Below are 8,859 nucleotides of genomic sequence, written 5' to 3'. Positions count from 1 at the left end.
AGAGAATGAAGATCTTTTCCTGCCTGACTTGTTTTCATGTGAGCCAAGGTGCAATGGGAGGCAGGGGGAGGGGGCTTGGGAGCAATGCAAAGAGAAAATTCCTGTCGGACTAAATGACCTTCCTAAGAAAGCAAGTTCCACACTGGAACCAGAGTACCTTAGAGGAGGTAAGTCTAGAGCCATGCCATGTTGGTGGCTTGGGTGCATATTGTGACAAAAGAGAAAGAAGGAAGTTGACTTCTGTAGGCCGATTTGTCACTCTCACTATTACCAACATCAAATGGCCGGATTCAGGGACACAGAAGTAGCTCAGAGAAAGCTCTGTCAACATGGGAGATGTGTAGCTGGGGTGATGGGTCCACGGCCAGAGCCCTCACCACCCTTAGCCTCCGCTCTTCTACTCGAACTCAGGGGCCCTCTCTTCTTTTTCTTCACCTCAACCTCCGGTGCTAGCCCCTCCCAGCAGCCTCTCAAGGCCCTGGTGTTTGCAGGACTCCTGCTGATCCCATGGTTCTGGGGCTCCAGCATGTGGTGCAGGCTGTTCTTTTAGAGTCTTTCCTTACGTCTGTCTGGTCTTTCCCACCTTGCTGCCTCTCTTTCCTAACAACCCAACTGTCTGGTCTCTTTCCCAGACCATGGTTGAGAACCATCTTGACCTTCTATCTGTTGCATGGCTACTATCTGCCACCTGTGTTTTTCTTGCCTCCTCTTTCCTAATTCCCCTGCAATCTGACCTCCTTATCCCCTCCTGCTGAAATGCCCCAGGTTGCTTAATCATCCTAGAAGCAGGTGTTCAGACCAGCCTGACCCAGAAGTGTGAGTGTGCCTTTAGCATGTGCAGGACCCTGGAACGCTCCCAGGAGGCCTGGCTGTAGAGACTCACGTTATCCCGGACTCCAAACTCCAGACAGATGAGGATTTTTTTGTGTGTCAGTGCTGTATCAGACATTTTACAATGTCTGATTTGGAGGCTACCATATTTACCTCAAATCTTACAAATGATAGTACCTGGATACAGAGAAACACTGTTGTCTGTCCTGCAGTTCAGCCCAAGACCAACATCTGAGGCATTATCTAGTATCTAATAATATCTGAGATCCTTGTCTGCCTCAGGAATGCTCCGGCTGCTGAGTAGCACCACCTGAAGCTTCCTTCAGTGTCTCAGCCTCACTGAGTTAGTGATCAAGCTGCCCAGGTTGCTCCTGTACCTGCTTATCATCCTCCAAGCACTGCCATCCGTCTTGTGCGGGCAAGCCATCTTTACTGCCTTCTGCTTTTACCTACACGGAAGAGCCAAGCTCTCCATGTTGGACTCCTTTGATCTCTTTATCACAATCTTCCACCCGCTCTGTGATGCTGCTAGACAGTCTCTAGAAATTCTAGCACTACCACTTGTGAGGCTCTGATAACGTATGGATGAATGCATTTTTATTATTCCTGTTCTTAAGGGACTTTATAAGTGACAGAAAATTATCTTAAAAGAATGATTGGGCTGGAGAGATGGTTCATGGGTGAAGCGCACTCACTGCTCTTCCAGAGATCCAGAGTCATAACATCCACATGGGGGCTCCCAACAGTCTGTGACTCCAGTGCTATCATACCCCACATCCATTTCTGGCTTCTATGGGCACCAGGCATACACATGGTGTACAGACATACATGTAGGCAAAACACCCACATGCATAAAAATTAAATTTACATTAAAAAATTAGTGACCTATGATGGTCAGGGTGAGGCGTATCGAGTGAGCGTGGCTGGGAAGCGCTCAGTCTGGTGGGAAGGAGGTGTCTGCTCAGCAGTGCTGCCCAGAAGAGCCAACACAGAATCGGCTTTTCTCACTCAGTGCACCAGCAGAAGTTAACTGCAAAGAAAAGGGTCCTTATCTGTCTACTCCATAACTCATCCAGGCAGTGTTGATTAATCAGCTACCCTAGGCCAGGCACACAGGTCCTCATCTGTAATTCCATCCTAGGGATAGGGAAAAATGGGTGCAAATATTATGAGCTATGCAGGATGATACGATAGAGGTGCATAAGGGCACCAAATGAGAGCAGTCCACCAGCCGCGTGGTTAGGGAAAGGCCCCTCACAAAGGACAGCCACATATAAATATTCAAATGTGTAATAGTAAGGCTACATCCTTCTCTCAGGAAACATAATAAATAAGTAAGCACATTTTATCACAGGTGTGCTGTAAGTAGTGACAGAAATGCTTTGGAGCAAGAAAACCTTACAGAGCCTTCCCAAGCTTGTTCTTGAACTGTTCCGGACTCTCACAGGCTGAACTGGTTCTGAGGGCACCTGGTTCGGAGTCTGGGGGATGCCAAGGCTTAGTCCCTCCCACAGCTGCACTTAGGTGTGTTTCTAGGGGCTCCAGGTGAGTAAACATTTACTAGATGCAGGAAGATTTCGGTGTGTTGCTGTACCCTCTGTGGAATGCTCTCTGGCTCTCCACAGATCTGACCCAAAAGCCTCTCAGGACACTTCCTCACCTTCTACTCCTTCACTGAAATCAGTAATACTGACAGCCCCATGCTGATCATGTGCTGGGCTAACTATAAGAAGTTAACACAAGCAATTTAAATCCCCACAGCAACTCTGAAAGGTAGACCCAAAATTGACTGAATAATGAAAAGGCCCCTCCCTGACTTGGGGGACATGAAATTCAACTAAGGTCATGAGCATCAGCTGCTTCCTAACAGGCCCTGCCCTACAGTTTCCAAGATCCAGGGTCAGCTTGGACATGGAACCTTCAGTTACTACCCATGACCCCAGAGTTCCTGGGCTTTCCTGAGGATTCTTGCTCCAGTGTAAATTCAAAACCCTCTGTGGGTCTTGCACCGTCGTAGGTGTTTCCACACACTTACTGTTGCTATGGAGGTCATGAAGGGAAGTAGTTCTAAGCACAGTCATACAAAGCAAAACAAACTAATGCCTAGATAGGAATTCCTTTATTGGACATTCTAACAGAGAAGACAGATTTTATTTATCATCTCCTTACCAGCTCTTGGTGCTGAGGCAGTATATCTCACAGGATGTGGTTACCAGATGTGGTTACCTTAGACTTCTCTCAAAACTAAAACTAGGTAGTGGGCATGCAACAGAAAAAAAACTTCCCTCCAGTGAGCTAGCTGCTGGGAAGGTAGGGGAGACCTTTATGCTAAAGGGTGATCTTGCCTGAGAGGCTGACTTTGGGGTGGCTTATATAAGATAAGGGTAACAGACTGGCCTTCACACAGGCCAGGGTTTACGGTCCAGTCATGCATAACTTAAGGACAAGCATTATTATTTCCTCAGGCTATTCTTATCCCTGATTGCATGCCCTCACAAAGCTTTCTGACATTCCCCAAAGCCTTGCCGCTGATAGCCGAACTCACAGTCATGAGAGTAGACATCACCCTACTTCTGTGACAAATAAGGAAGGGTCAAGGGAACTCACATAGGGAGCCAGGTTCTCAAGCTCTGGTCAACCCTGCCTTCTTTGAGAGGGGGGGGTGCTGGGGTTGCAGTGAATGACCCATTTGGTCTGTGATGTGGATTCCTTCTAACAAGTTTTGGGGGCAAAGCAGATAGACTCTCACCACAGTATCTGAACAAGACTTGAATGCCTCAGCTCTTGTAGTTAGAGTCACTAATCACTTTAATTAGGCTATTTCCAGATGACGCCCAATTAAGCTCAGTTTTTCTTATCTGGAGGAGTTTGTGGACAAAAAGTTGGCTCAGAGAATCAGAGATCTAGAGCTCAGCGATACTGTGTCTGAGATTCTCTTGTCTACCCCTCCTGATTACAACAGAGCTACACATCTGGCCTTCATTCACGCACCTGTCTTAGCTGGTAGGCAATAGAAGGGGCATAGACAGGTGGATAGAGTAGAGAGAGCCCTGAGTGAGTGTGTATTGTGGGCACGGGCCCAGCCAAGACAAAGACCAAGGCCTGGGGCCCATGGGAAATTGGCAAAGCCCATTTCCCATCAGGGACAGTCTCGGAGAAACAAAGGCTTTATCTGTTGTATGATTGACAGGCCAGAGTGCACAATAATTAGTAGCTGCACCTTCCTCCTTCTCCTGTGTATTTACAGCCTGAACCTCCACCCCCACAGAGACCATCGAACCCCTCCCCCTGGACTCTGCATAGTACGCAACCCTGAGGCTCTGAGTTGTGCTGTTAGAAGTGCCATCCCCTCGGAGAACATTCTACTTTTCTGTAGATGTGTCTGTGCATCTGTCCTCCCATCATTCCTGCAGTGCTGTCCCACTCAGGGCATGGCAGACGAGGCATTTCCAGCTCCAGAACTTTCCCTAGCGTGGTTCTTTCCATCTTGAGTGGACGCTGGTTCACATGTCCACCCCAGGAAGTGTTTGTTCCCTAGACATCTTGCTGAAACGCCTATCCTATCAGAGACTTGAGAGAGCCCCACCAAGGTAATCACATTCACGAGAGAAACTGGAGTTCCCCTCTTGGGGTTGTTGGTTTCACTAATAAAATAATTTAAAAAAGGAACTCAAAAGGAAACCTAAGGACAGGGTTAGTGAAGTTCTAAAGAAAATCCTCCGGGCTGCAAGTTGGAAATTTTGGCAGCTGCACAAGAGCCTACAGAGAAGGAGAAAAGCCATACTTTTTGAGCTAAGCCAGCATAAAGGTCAGCAGCATGGCAGACAAGCAGCCACATTGTAGGAAGGGTAAAGTTAGAGGATGAAGCCCTCAAAGGCAGGGAAAGCATGCTTAGTACAGAGATATAGGGAATGGAAAGCTGAGCTCTTCTGAACGATTCAGAAAAATGGTCAGGCGTCTGAAAAGTACAAAAAGTACAGTACAGTATCTCATTAACTACTTATTTCTCCTATCTCTTTAGCATGGCCTGACCATTCACCTTCCTCAGGGGTGGTCACTTGGCCAAATGATTCATTCACCTCCCCAACTGAGTTAACACTTGTCTTAAAATGATTTTTTTGATTGTTTCATGTATAAAGGTGTTTTGCTTCCACGTATGTATGTGTACGTGTGTACCTGGCACCCAGTGGAGAGCCCTTGGACCCTCTGGAACCCTAGTAACGATGCTTGTAAGTCACTTTGTGAGTGCTCGGAACAAAACTCAGGTCCTCTGGAAGGGCAGCAAGGGCTCTTAGCCAGTGTGCTGGCTAGTTTTTTGTTTACTTGATACAGGCTAGCATCGTCTGAAGGGAACCTCCACTGAGACAATGCCTGCATAAAACTGGACTGTAGGCAAGCCTGTGGGGCATTTTCTTAATAGTGACTGATGGGGGAGGGCCCAGTTCATCCTGGGCTTTGCCATCCCTGGGCTGGTGGTCCTGGGTTCTATAAAAAAGCAGGCTGAGCAAGCCATGAGAAACAAGCCAGTAAGCAGCACCCCTCCATGGATCTGCGCCAGCTCCTGCCTCCAGGTTTCTACCCTGCTTGAATTCCTGTCCTGACTTCCTGTGATGATGAGCACTGATGTGGAAGTGTAAGCCAAACAAACCCTTCCCTCTTCAAAGTATATTTGGCCATGATGTTTCATCACAGCAATACTGACCATAACTCAGGAACCACTGAGCCATCTCAAGCCTCCTGGCTTAACTCTTAAGGGAGAAGAAAATTCCCTCTTCCTCTTCCTCCTTGTTCTTTTTAATATAATATTTTTTAACAATCAAATATATTGGATGCCCATTTGAAAACCTCATACTTGATCCTACTTACCCCCAGTCCTCTGCCAGGCCCACTTCTCACCCCCATCCCAAGTTCATGCCTCCTTTTTTTCTCTTTTGACAGTGAATTATGTCCTGTTTCTGCTACCTGCATGCTTATGAGTATGGGGCATTGGAGTGTGGCGGACCTTCCAGGGACCACACACTTTGAGAAAGCTGATTCTCATTTCCCCAGAAGGCGTTAGCTCCTCATAGCTCCTCAGCTTAGGGTTGGGGGCTCATTAGGCTCTCCCCTTTCATAGTGGAATGCTGACTGCCTTGATCTTGTGCAGTCAGCCAGCCTCTGGGAGTTCATGAAGGCAGTGGTTCTGCCATGTTCAGAAGACACTGTTTCACCCTAGTCCTTCCACACCTCTGTCTCTCACAGTTCCTCTGTCCCCTCTTCCTCAGTTTCCCTAAGTCTCGGCAAAGGCAATGTGATACTGGTGTCCCATTTGCAGCTGGGCGCTCCAACACTTACTTACTTATACTCCATTTTGACCTACTGTGTGTTTCTATGTAAATTGCTGTCTGCTGTACAAAGAAATTTCTCTGATAAGGCCTGAGAGAGGGACTATAGATTCCATTATTTAGTGAAAGAGTAATGACTTTTCTGGTTCATCAAGAAGAGGAAAAAATGGATGGCTGATAATCAGCCACTCATGAAACTGCAGCATCTTCTTCTCTTTTTCACCATCAGGGCTCGGATTGCTTTCCAGTGGAACATGCTTCCCTAGGTAGCTCTATCAGAAACAAAGAATTCTGAGTATAGCAAATCATTCCTCACCTCTTAGGGTGACTTTGGCTTATTTAAGGCCAGAAATACTAAGTTAAACTACCTTAAATAATAACACTCAAAAACAAAAAAAATCTGAAGTAGCTGGTTTGAAGGCCTGTACCATTTGGTAGCTCTAGCCCATCTCTTGGGGTTTCATGCTCCTCAGCCCAGTGGTGGCGTGCCTCAGCTCTGTGCATAGCTATGGCAGAGGATGGAAGAAATGGCTCTTCTGGAATTATTCCTCAGCGAACCTCACCTCAAGTGTTGGTCTGAATTGCTTCACAAGCTCATTTCTGATGAAATACTAGGGGTGGAGTGAGGTGGGAAGGAATGGTTGCCCTTTTCAGAGTGGAAACAGCTTCAGCTTCTCCTTAAGGAAGGAAGAGCAGATGGGAGAGGTGGATTCCTAAGCAAACAGATATTCCCTAGGAATGGAGAAAGGGGATATGGGAGTGGGAGCACAACCAAGAACATTCACACCTCTTCCTAGGACAGTCTCTTAATAATTAGTGCATTACCAATAGGACTCTAACTGGGAAAGAAAGCTAAAGGCCCTGAAATAGAGGAGGAGGAAGCACCTACTCTTAGCTACTTGCAGCAAAAAAGCTGATTGGGAGTTAGAAGATGATCAAGACTTCCTAGCAAAGAAGTGATAGACATGGGCTTTGATCTCAGGTATGAGTCCAAAGCAGTTCCAATGAGTCCAATGCAGCTCCCTGCATTGTTGACAGGACATATCAAGGTCTCAAAGGGACAGTGACTAGAGGTTGCCAAGGATCCCAAAGAATTACCTTCCCTGAACCCCAAATGCAGAGCTTGCATCCTTGCCAGTTTTCTGCTGGCTGCTTTCCTTCAGGCCCTACCTGGAACAGCAGGAATGACATCAGTGAAGGGAATGCTGGCCGCCTCTCGAGGAGGCTGAGGCTGCTCCTCAAGGAATGCCCGTAGTCAACACAAACACAACCTGTAAGCAAGAAGATACGCTTTATCCATTCTTTCAAGATTGTAGAGGTAGAAAGAAACAGCTCATGTGTGCCAAGATATCCCAGGAGGTAGGATGATAGTCTTGAATATGCACAGGAGTGTCTAAAGACGTGATTTCAAGCAGGTGTGAAGATCAACATCCCTAGAGTTTTCTGAAAGTATCTCTGAGCACATTTCTGTTCCAAATCTATTTGTGATGTTCCACCAGCCATTGGCACGCCTGTCGTGCCAATCTTTGAAGCTAAGTTGAAGTTGATGCAGCTGACGAACACTCAGCAAAGTGAAACACGATATGAGATGAACTTATAACTAAAATTAGACATTCCTGTCTTCCTCTTGCTCCTAGCCCAGACTTTTCTGCTTCTACTGTCTATACACAGTCCCTCCCTCACACAACTTATGAACTCATGATTGTTCTAACTAATCCCCTTGTTGTAAACACACATACTCTCACATACACAACATGGAAAAGAACTAAATCAGTTACTAACCAAATGGGCAATAAAAGTTAACAATAATATATCAATGCAATGGAATACCTTAAAATGTCTTTGAAAATGGGCTAGAGAGCCAGGCGCCAGTCCCAGCACAACAAAGTGAGTCTAGGACTGCTAAGGGTACACAGAGAAAGCCTGTTCTGAAAACCAGCCAACCAACCAATCAAACAAACAAAAAACAAACCCCCCTTACAAAAAACAAAAACAAACAAACAAAAACAAGAGAAAGAAAGAAAGAAAGAAAAGAAAGAAGGAAGGTATGTGGGTTGGAAATGGCTAAATGGTTAAGAGCACTGGCTGTTCCTCCAGAAAATCTGAGTTCAATTTTCAGTACCCACATGGTGGCTTATAACTAACTGTACTTCCTACTCTAGGGGATCCAAGTACCTCTCCTGGCTTCTGCTACTGCCAGACCAGATGTTAAAGTATTGTGCATTATATTTAAAAACTGGAAAGGGACCAGCAGCAGGCAGATTTCTGTGAGTTCGAGGTCAGCCTGGTATACACAGTGAGTTCAAGGCCAGCTAAAGCTACATAAGTGAGACCCTGTCCAAAAAACCCTAACCATTTTAAAACAACAATGTTTTTTTCAAGACAAGGTTTCTCTGTGAGCCTTGACTGTCCTGGAGTCACTTTGTAGACCAGGCTGGCCTCGAACTCACAGAGATCTGCCTGACTCTGCTTTCCTGAGTGCTGGGATTACAGGCATGTGCCACTGTACCTGACTCAAACAAACCAAAAAAAAAATTTAAATCGCTTAGAATACCAAATGAATTCTTGTAGAAGAATTGGGAAGCCAAACCAAGGTCAAGGAGGGTAAATTCTTCAGCTTGTATTAAAAACCACCATCAACTGATTAGACTTCTCTGTGGCTAAAATGTAACAGAGCTGACCCTATGACCATTGGCACACTTTC

This window comes from Meriones unguiculatus, chromosome 5, assembly GCF_030254825.1.
Source record: "Meriones unguiculatus strain TT.TT164.6M chromosome 5, Bangor_MerUng_6.1, whole genome shotgun sequence".
Classification (NCBI taxonomy): domain Eukaryota; kingdom Metazoa; phylum Chordata; class Mammalia; order Rodentia; family Muridae; genus Meriones; species Meriones unguiculatus.
The sequence above is the reverse complement of the archived record's forward strand: the minus strand, read 5'-3'. Positions refer to the sequence as shown.